This window comes from Silurus aristotelis, assembly GCF_946808225.1.
Source record: "Silurus aristotelis genome assembly, chromosome: 5".
In the NCBI taxonomy this organism is placed as follows: domain Eukaryota; kingdom Metazoa; phylum Chordata; class Actinopteri; order Siluriformes; family Siluridae; genus Silurus; species Silurus aristotelis.
Window position 1 is genome coordinate 27,101,849 of NC_139578.1, and position 9,219 is coordinate 27,111,067.

Below are 9,219 nucleotides of genomic sequence, written 5' to 3' on the forward strand. Positions count from 1 at the left end.
ATATGTAACTGTTTTTCAGTTTGATGTTAAGGAACATTATTTTTGAATTGTGAAGCTCTGACCATCTTTACTTCTGAAAGACTGTGGGAATAAGTAATGTATCTGAGAGAGGCAATCCTTTTACTGACCTGTTGTCAGTTAACTTATATTTCTTTTTAATTGTAATAACACCTACTTTTTCCAGACTTTTGTTGCCTGTCCCAACTTTTTTAAGATGTGTTGCAGCAATCAAAATCAAAATGACCTAATTTTTTCCTTAGCATTTTCTCCGTCTATGTTCTATTCTAAATAAAATGTGTTTTTTGTGCAATTTGCAAATCATTTAACTCTGTATTTATTTACATTAAACCCAGTGTAACTAGTATTTTAGAATTGCGGTTGTAGTTTAATTATCATTCATATCATTCATTTCTTTTAACGCTTGTTCACTGAATCCATGGCAATTGTAATCATATGCCATTGTAGCCACTCATATTTATCCCAGTCCAAAGTCCAAAGATATTTTTGTCCTGACTGAATGTTGTAGGATTTTGGAGGTGTAAAGTAAATAAGCTACCCTGTTTACACTCCTTACACACAGAGACTTTACATGTTGCAGAAGTATATCAGCCCAAATGGAGGTCACTCGTCTACAGGGGTCATGCCAGAAGAGAAAAAGCAAAGCGAAGTGAAGAGAAGAGAAAAGAAGAGAAGAGAAGAGAAGAGAAGAGAAGAGAAGAGAAGAGAAGAGAAGAGAAGAGAAGAGAAAATATGGAGAAAAGATTGAGAAAAGAGAGGACAGGAAGTGCGGAGAGGATAGGTAATGAAAAAAGAGGTGAAAAAGATGAAATGCAGAAATGTGATGGAGAGAGAAGACGAGGAGAGTAAAGGAACATGAAGGAAACAAAGAGGGATGAAAGGGAAGGAAAGGAAAGGAAAGGAAAGGAAAGGAAAGGAAAGGAAAGGAAAGGAAAGGAAAGGAAAGGAAAAAAGAATAAGGGAAGAGAAGTAAGGAGAAAAACTGAAGAGAAGAGAACAGAAAAGAAAAATGGAAGAGAAGAGAAGAGAAGAGAAGAGAAGAGAAGAGAAGAGAAGAGAAGAGAAGCGAAATAAAGTCATGACACTCCAAGTAGTTAAGTCAAGTCAAGTTTATTTCTATAGCACAATGTCTACAGACATTGTCTTAAAGCAGCTTTACAGAATGTAACAGTGAAGGTGAATGGTGTGTGTTTATCCCTGATGAGCAGCCATGGAGACTGTGGCAAGAAAAACTCCCTCAGATGTTATGAGGCAGAAACCTTAAGAGGAACCAGACTCAAAATGGGAACCCATCCTCATTTGGGTGATCTGTGTGTTTAAGTGTGATTATACATTTTAAAACAATACAGAACACTGGAGAGTGAGAACTAACATGAGCACTGGTATATAAGATTATAAGTGATGTTCTTTCTACAGTCTTATAATATCAGTTGAGATTATAGAACCAGGAGCTACTGAGCAACTCATAAAAGTAATCATCTGTCATCTGTCACTGAGGGGTTTCATGAATTTACAGTTTGAGCTACAATGAAATCAGCCCTTAAAAAAATAAAATAAAAAAGAATACACATATACATATAGATAAATACAACACTTTATAGTGCTGTGAGTCTCTTTGCACTCTGTCTATGTCCCTGTCTATAAGGATATTCTTTCACAAGGTAGCAGAGAGAAGCAGAGTGCTGCTGATGTATAAAGAGCAAACTCTTTCTCAGGTGTGACAGCCATGATGAGGATTCATTAGTGAGCTCACCTCAATCAGCCCTGATTTCTCTGGCTAAAGCTGACTTTACTGTTTACACCTCCCTCTGTGGAGCAGTTTTGTAGGCTGGCCATTATTGGCTCAGGGTTTATGGGAACCAAAGATAACAAGGGCAGAATTTGATCCTCTTGTGGGGAAGGGAAAAAAAGCGTGTTGTGACCGGCCTGTAAATGATCCACAATGTCTTTGAATGAGAAAAAAGCATAGAGGAGAGGAGAGGAGAGGAAAGGAGAAAGTGAGGAGAGAATGGGGAAATTAAAGGAAAAGTATAGAAGATTGAAGGAGGTGAGGTGACAAAGAGAACTAAATAGGAGAGTAAAGGAACAGTAGTGGAAAGGAAAGGAAAGGAAAGGAAAGGAAAGGAAAGGAAAGGAAAGGAAAGGAAAGGAAAGGAAAGGAAAGGAAAGGAAAGAGGAGAAATAGAAAGAAGAGGAAAGGAAAGGAAAGGAAAGAAACTGAATAGGAGTAAAAGGGAGGAATGAGAAGAGAAGAGAAGAGAAGAGAAGAGAAGAGAAGAGAAGAGAAGAGAAGAGAAGAGAAGAGAAGAGAAGAGAAGTGAAGAAAGAGGGTAAAAGAAAAAGGAAAGTAAAGAAAGATGACAGAAGAGAAGAGAAGAAAGGGAAAAAAGGTAATAAAAGAGAAGATAAAAAGAAAAATGAAAGGAAAGAAAGATGACAGAAGAGAAGAGAAGAGAAGAAAGGAAAAAAAAGAGAAGAGAAGGTAAAAAGAAAAAGTAAAGGAAGAGAAGAGAAGAGAAGAGAAGAGAAGAGAAGAGAAGAGAAGAGAAGAGAAGAGAAGAGAACTCTAGTCTGATCAGTAAAATCTGATTGAGATTCTAATCTAAAAGCACGACTACAGTATTGGGAGGAATTTGAATTACTCAGGCTGAAATCTTGGTGCGATTCCCTTCACCTTAATTACACACTGAGGTGTGTTTGTTTATCTGAATTGAAAATGACAAATGTAATTAGCTGTAGTGAAATGTCAGACGTTGCACTCTGGCCATCCTCCGAGCACTTCATTTTCCACTCGCAGTCCTGCACAGTAAAAAAAAAAAAAGAGAAAGGTGACCACGTAATTGTTGGGATGCGCCATTCGGAAGGGCACCTTGCAGCACGCTGAATAAATCACCAGGGTTGAAGTGTCCGGTCGGGAAGGGCAGAGGGGCGCTGGCACGGATTCTCTGTCTACCTGAGCTGTAAAATGCTTTGCCCACATGCACCTTTTCTCTAACGTCCTGCTGCTCCTTCAGCTCTTTTCTCTCTCCCTCAACCGTAATTACACGGGCTTGCATTTAACCGAGAGTTTACCTTCAGAATGTCAAACAGCTCGGTACACACTCGGGTACGTGCTCTGTACACACTTTCGGGTCGTCTTTTAAAACAGTAAGCACTCAAACCCGTATACTAAATCATTGTCAAGTAAAAGTTGAAGACCAGTTTCAAAACCTGTGCAGAAAATATACACTGTATGTACAAAAGTACAAAATGGTTACACAATTGTTTAGGACGTCTTTAGATGTGGTTCCATGCCATTTTCCCCTCACTTAAACTACGAGACCCGAACCCGTTCCAGCATGGTGATGCCCCTGTGCACAAATCCAGTTCCAGGAAGATCTGCTTTACATGGAGTTGGAGTGGAAGATCTCCTGATATAGAGGTCTAAACCCTACTGACCCTTTGGGATGAATGTGAACGCTGACTGTACCCCAGACCTCCTCACCTTCTCGCCTACACTAGGACCTGACTTTACTAACAGCCTTGAGGCGCAATGAATCGCGAGCAAATCTCCTAAGGTTCTGTACACTTCAACATCTAGTGGAACATCTTCCAGAAGAGTGGAGGGTGGACTACAAAATGGGGACTACGTGTGGAACAGGATGTTCAAAAAGCACATACCAACGTTATAGCAAACGAACTGGATGAGTGTGTTTAGCTACGACTAGCATTTCAATAGAGTCGCCTCCAAATCTCAAAAAAGTCATTTATCTTTTGACTTATAAGCAAATTTCTTTCTTTCTATTTTTCCTTCTTTCTTTCTGTTGGCAACTCCCATTTTGTTTGTTGTTTTCTTTCTTTCCTTTTCTTTCTTCTTTTTCTTTCTTACTTTTGTTTAGAACACACATTTCATCACTCACATTTCTTTCTTTCTTTCTACTACTTTCTTTCTTTCTTTCTTTCCTTTCTTTCTTTCTTTCTTTCTTTCTTTCTTTCTTTCTTTCTTTCTTTCTTTTTCTTTCTGTTGGCAACTCCCCTTTTGTTTGTTGTTTTCTTTCTTACTTTTGTTTTTTCTTTTTATTTCTTACTTTTGTTTAGAACACACATTTCATCACTCACATTTCTTTCTTTCTTTCTTTCTTTCTTTCTTTCTTTCTTTCTTTCTTTCTTTCTTCTTTCTTTCTTTTTCTTTCTGTTGGCAACTCCCCTTTTGTTTGTTGTTTTCTTTCTTACTTTTGTTTTTTCTTTTATTTCTTACTTTTGTTTAGAACACATATTTGGTCACTCACATTTCTTTCTTTCTTTCTTTCTTTCTTTCTTTCTTTCTTTCTTTCTTTCTTTCTTTCTGTTGGCAACTCCCCTTTTGTTTGTTGTTTTCTTTCTTTCCTTTTTTTTCTTCTTTTTCTTTCTTACTTTTGTTTAGAACACACATTTTGGTCACTCCACATTTTGGTCACTCACACAGAAACTAATATTGATTAAGAAAAAAATAAAAAATAACAAGAAAGATTTGAGTGGATTGTACGGAATCGTAGCTCATAGGGGAAAAGTGTCATCATCATTATGATGATCATTATACCCGCCATCCGTTTGATCCTCCAGGGAGTGAGCCAATGTGTCCTGACCAGAGAGTTATATTTCCGGATAGGGAACTTGGCTGAAGCACAAATGGCTCTCTAATTCCCTGTAGATGAAATGAAAACACGGGGGAATGAACATGTCCTCTGCTTTTGATAACACCGCTTACAGCCTGAGCCCGAGTTTTCCACCTCGGCACGCTCCTGTGTCTGGCTCTGTAAGTAAAACAGACCTTAATATATACTAAACAAACTGGGAGCAAGCCACCAAAACCCCTCCATCTGATAAGCAACACCTCCATCCATTACTAACTGTTTATAAAATGGAAGGTGATAGCAATGTAATTTGGATTATGCCCCGGAATATTGCAGCGAGTGGGTGGACTGGATCGCATTACAGATACGGAGCACTTCTCTATTATTCACGAATATGGGAACTTGGCCTAGAATACAGCCGCATTACATTTCTCACAAGATAAACTGCGTGAATCAGACTGCAGGGAAATGTGTGTGGTTTATCAGGTCAGTGCTGGCAGCACTTTTACTCTCATATTAATACATCACAGGAACTTCAAACCTCAAATCTTCTTCTCTACAGGTGTCTTTCTTCTCTTACTACATTCTTACCACATATACTGAACATTTCATCCTTTCTTTAGGCAACTTTTTTTCTTTTCTTCTTTCTTTCCATCTTTGTCATTTTTTTTGCAACTTCCTGTTTGTTTTGTTTTCTTTCTTTCTTTCTTTCTTTCTTTCTTTCTTTCTTTCTTTCTTTCTTTCTTTAGGCAACTTATTTGTTTGCTTCTTTCTTCTTTCTTCTTTCTTTCTTTCTTTCTTTCTTTCTTTCTTTAGGCAACTTATTTGTTTGCTTCTTTCTTTCTTTCTTTCTTTCTTTCTTTCTTTCTTCTTCTTTCTTTGTCATTCTTTAGGCAACTTTTTTGTTTTCTTCTTTCTTTCTTTCTTTCTTTCTTTCTTTCTTTCTTTCTTTCTTTCTTTCTTTCTTTCTTTCTTTCTTTCTTTTGTCTGTCATTCATTTGGCAACTTCTCATTTGTTTAGTGTTTTTGTTTTCTTTCTTTTCATTTCTTTCTTTCTTCTTTCTTTCTTTCTTTCTTTCTTTCTTTCTTTGTCATTCTTTTGGCAACTTTTTTGTTTGTTTGTTTGTTTGTTTGTTTGTTTGTTTGTTTGTTTGTTTGTTTGTTTGTTTGTTTGTTATCTTTCTTTCTGTCTTTCTTTCTTTCTTTCTTTGTCATTCATTTGGCAACTTCTCATTTCTTTAGTGTTTTTGTTTTCTTTCTTTTCTTTCTTTTCTTTCTTTCTTTCTTTCTTTCTTTCTTTCTTTCTTTCTTTCTTTCTTTCTTTCTGTTATTTTTTTGGCAACTTTTTTGTTTGTTTGTTTGTTATCTTTCTTTCTTCTTTCTTTCTTTCTTTCTTTCTTTCTTTCTTTCTTTCTTTCTTTCTTTCTTTCTTTCTTTCTTTGTCATTCTTTAGGCAACATTTTTGTTTTCTTCTTTCTTTCTTTCTTTCTTTCTTTCTTTCTTTCTTTCTTTCTTTCTTTCTTTCTTTCTTTCTTTCTTTCATTTAAATTTTTTTGTCATTTTTCTGTTTGTTTTGTTTTCTTTCTTTCTTTCTTTCTTTCTTTCTTTCTTTCTTCTTTCTTTCTTTCTTTCTTTCTGTCATTCTTTCTTTGTCATTCTTTAGGCAACTTTTTTGTTTTCTTTCTTTCTTTCTTTCTTTCTTTCTTTCTTTCTTTCTTTCTTTCTTTCTTTCTTTCTTTCTTTCTTCATTCTGATAACTTCCTGAAAATGTCAAAGCATCTCTCTGTGTGTATCGTGTCTCAGTGAGGTCCTTTTTTTTCACCAAATATGGAGTGGTATGTTTTTTGAAGTGGCCGTCTGGGATCTCACTGCTCCAAGCAAAAGTGCTCAGACTTTTAATCACTCTATTATTTTTCAAGCCCAAGTTTGACAGTAATCATGTAAAGCTTACATGCCCATAATTCATCAAGCGTGTGTATGTGGGCAGGCAGTTAAGCATAAAAAAATGTAAAAAATAAGCCAGGAGTTGGCGTAGAAAGCAGAATAGATAACGCAGATAAATTCCAGCATGGTGTCCTTTGCCGGATTATTAGGCTTGAGCGTTACAAAATGAGGCATAATGACTTGGCAGTAATTAATAGAACAGAAAATAATTACCAGCATGCACAGTGTGATATCTGTTAGGACACTTACAGTTATATCTGTAAAACAGGATGAGCAGGTAAAACTCAGCAGGGAGAACATATGTTACATTGCAACAACAGTTGGTGCGCTCCTGCATGGGGGGGTTTTTAGTGGTGGTGGTAGTGGGGGGTGGTGACATTATGTACATCGATCAGCTCCACACTTACTTAAAAGAAGTAAGAACATGGAAACTTTTCTTTCTTTCTTTCTTTCTTTCTTTCTTTCTTTCTTTCTTTCTTTCTTTCTGTTTTTTTTTTTTTTCATTGACATACATCTAAGCTCTCCGAATTTTTTTATCCATTCACATTTTTTCAACCTTGGAACTTCTGGGCTTTTTTTAGTGATGGTACTTTAGGGGGTTGGGTGAAATTATGTACATCAATCAGCTCGACTGTTTTTTTTCCCTTCTTTCTTTGTTTCTTTCCTTTCTATCTTTCTCTCTTTGTTTTTCCTTTCTATGTTTAAACACATTTGGTCATTTACTTTTCTTTTTTACTTTCCTTCCTACATTCTTTCTTTCTTTTTTTTCCCCCCATTGACATACATCTAAGCTCTCGAATTTCTTTCATCCATTCACATTTTTTCACACTTGGAACTTCTGGGCTTTTTTTGGCAATGGTATTTGAGGGGTTGGGTGAAATCAAATCGAATTGTATTTCGCACTTGTATGTCGCACACACATACATACAGAGTACGACGCATACAAAGGAATAGAATTTAAGGATAAAACAAAATAAAGTAGATAAATAAAAAGTGTAAACTATAGAAAAAATATGACAATATATGTATATAGATGAATGAGTATGGCAGGTATTGGAAGTACAAATTAAAGTGATTTAGTGATTGTCCTTGAAGTGTCCATGTGCAGAATGGTGTAGTATAAAGTGGCTCTGGACTGTCACTTCAACTCTGGACTTGAACAGCACAGTGCCACTTTATACTTCACAATATATAACACGTTGGATGATGGAGAGGGAGGTCCAGTACTAGATCCTGGTTGTTTCCTGGTTTAAACTCTGAATGGCCTGCGGGAAGAAGCTCCTCCTCATTCTCTCTGAGTTCGCTTTCAAAGAGCCAAAGCACTTCCCTGAACGCAACAAAGAAAATAGTCCATTGTTGGGATGGCTGAGATCCTTCAACCTCTTCCTGGCTTTGGTCAGGCACCGCAATTATGTACATCAATCAGCTCCACTGTTTTTTTCTTTCTTTCTTTCTAGGTGTGGTGTGGGTTTAATCAAGGCTATAGTGGGAGAGCCAGGCCAGGGAACAAAAGTGAGGGTAATTAGTAAGAACACAACATGCTTAAACCGTGATTGTTTGGTGTTTCTGCTGTAAATAGTTCTGTTTGGGGGAAGTGGTAGCTTAGTGGTTAAGCTGCTGGAATTCTGATCAAATGTTTGCAAGATCAAATCCCAAAGCCATCAAACTGCAGGGCCCTTGAGCAAGGCGTCTACCCCTAAACTACTCAGTTTTAAAATTAAACACTAGTAGCAGAACTACTTTATAAAAAAAAAAATAAAAAAAAAAGAGTGTTGTGCTGGATTCTCCTTGAAGCTTCACAGATTGGTACACTGGTGTCAAAACCTGGGAGTGTGCGGAACAAAGAAATCTTTCTATGGATCAATGTCTGCAAATTGAAGTCTTCCAGTCATAATCCAACCTGCAGTAACATCGGGCTCTTGCCAGCCAATCACCACCACTGGCCAGGGGAGGAATCACAAACCTGTGTAACAAGCCGATGCACTGTGAAGATCAGTGCACTGGAAGAGATTTATTCAATAATTTTCCTCCTCGCCCCTGTGTGTTCACTTTTGTTCCTCTGTTCCAAGAGAGTGCTCCCTTGAGTTGGAACCAGGCCCAGGCAGGTCTGCTGGAGCTGCAAAGAGCTGGGGCATTTCCAGGGGGAGTACTTTCAGGTGGATGGGGTGCTCTGGATCTCCACTGCCCCACTGAACATCAATATTCAAAATACAGTGAGTATTCAAGAGGATATAATTTTATAATATGGCTTGGTGGACTCAGGGCATTCACATACCCAATGCATTAATACCACATTCCAGGCAAGGCACTGGATGCATGCTGAGACGTGAAGGTGAGTTGTATTCACAGGGAAATTCACATTTATTTTTAAATTAGCACACAAAAAAAAGCTGTTCATTGCACTCCACCTGTCATGTCTTTATTCCCCACTAGAGAGACACTCCAGACATTTTGAAAACCACTAGGGTACACAAACAATACATTGATTCAGGGTATATGAACTGCAGGACCCATAGGGTGGGGAACCTCAGGGGAGATGGTACACCAGTGATGTTCATAATGCCATCAATGTAAGTTGGGTAATCTACCATCCATCCCAAATGCACCAATACCACCCCCTATCATTCATTGTTGAAGACAGTTTTGAACACTCATCGAGTCATTT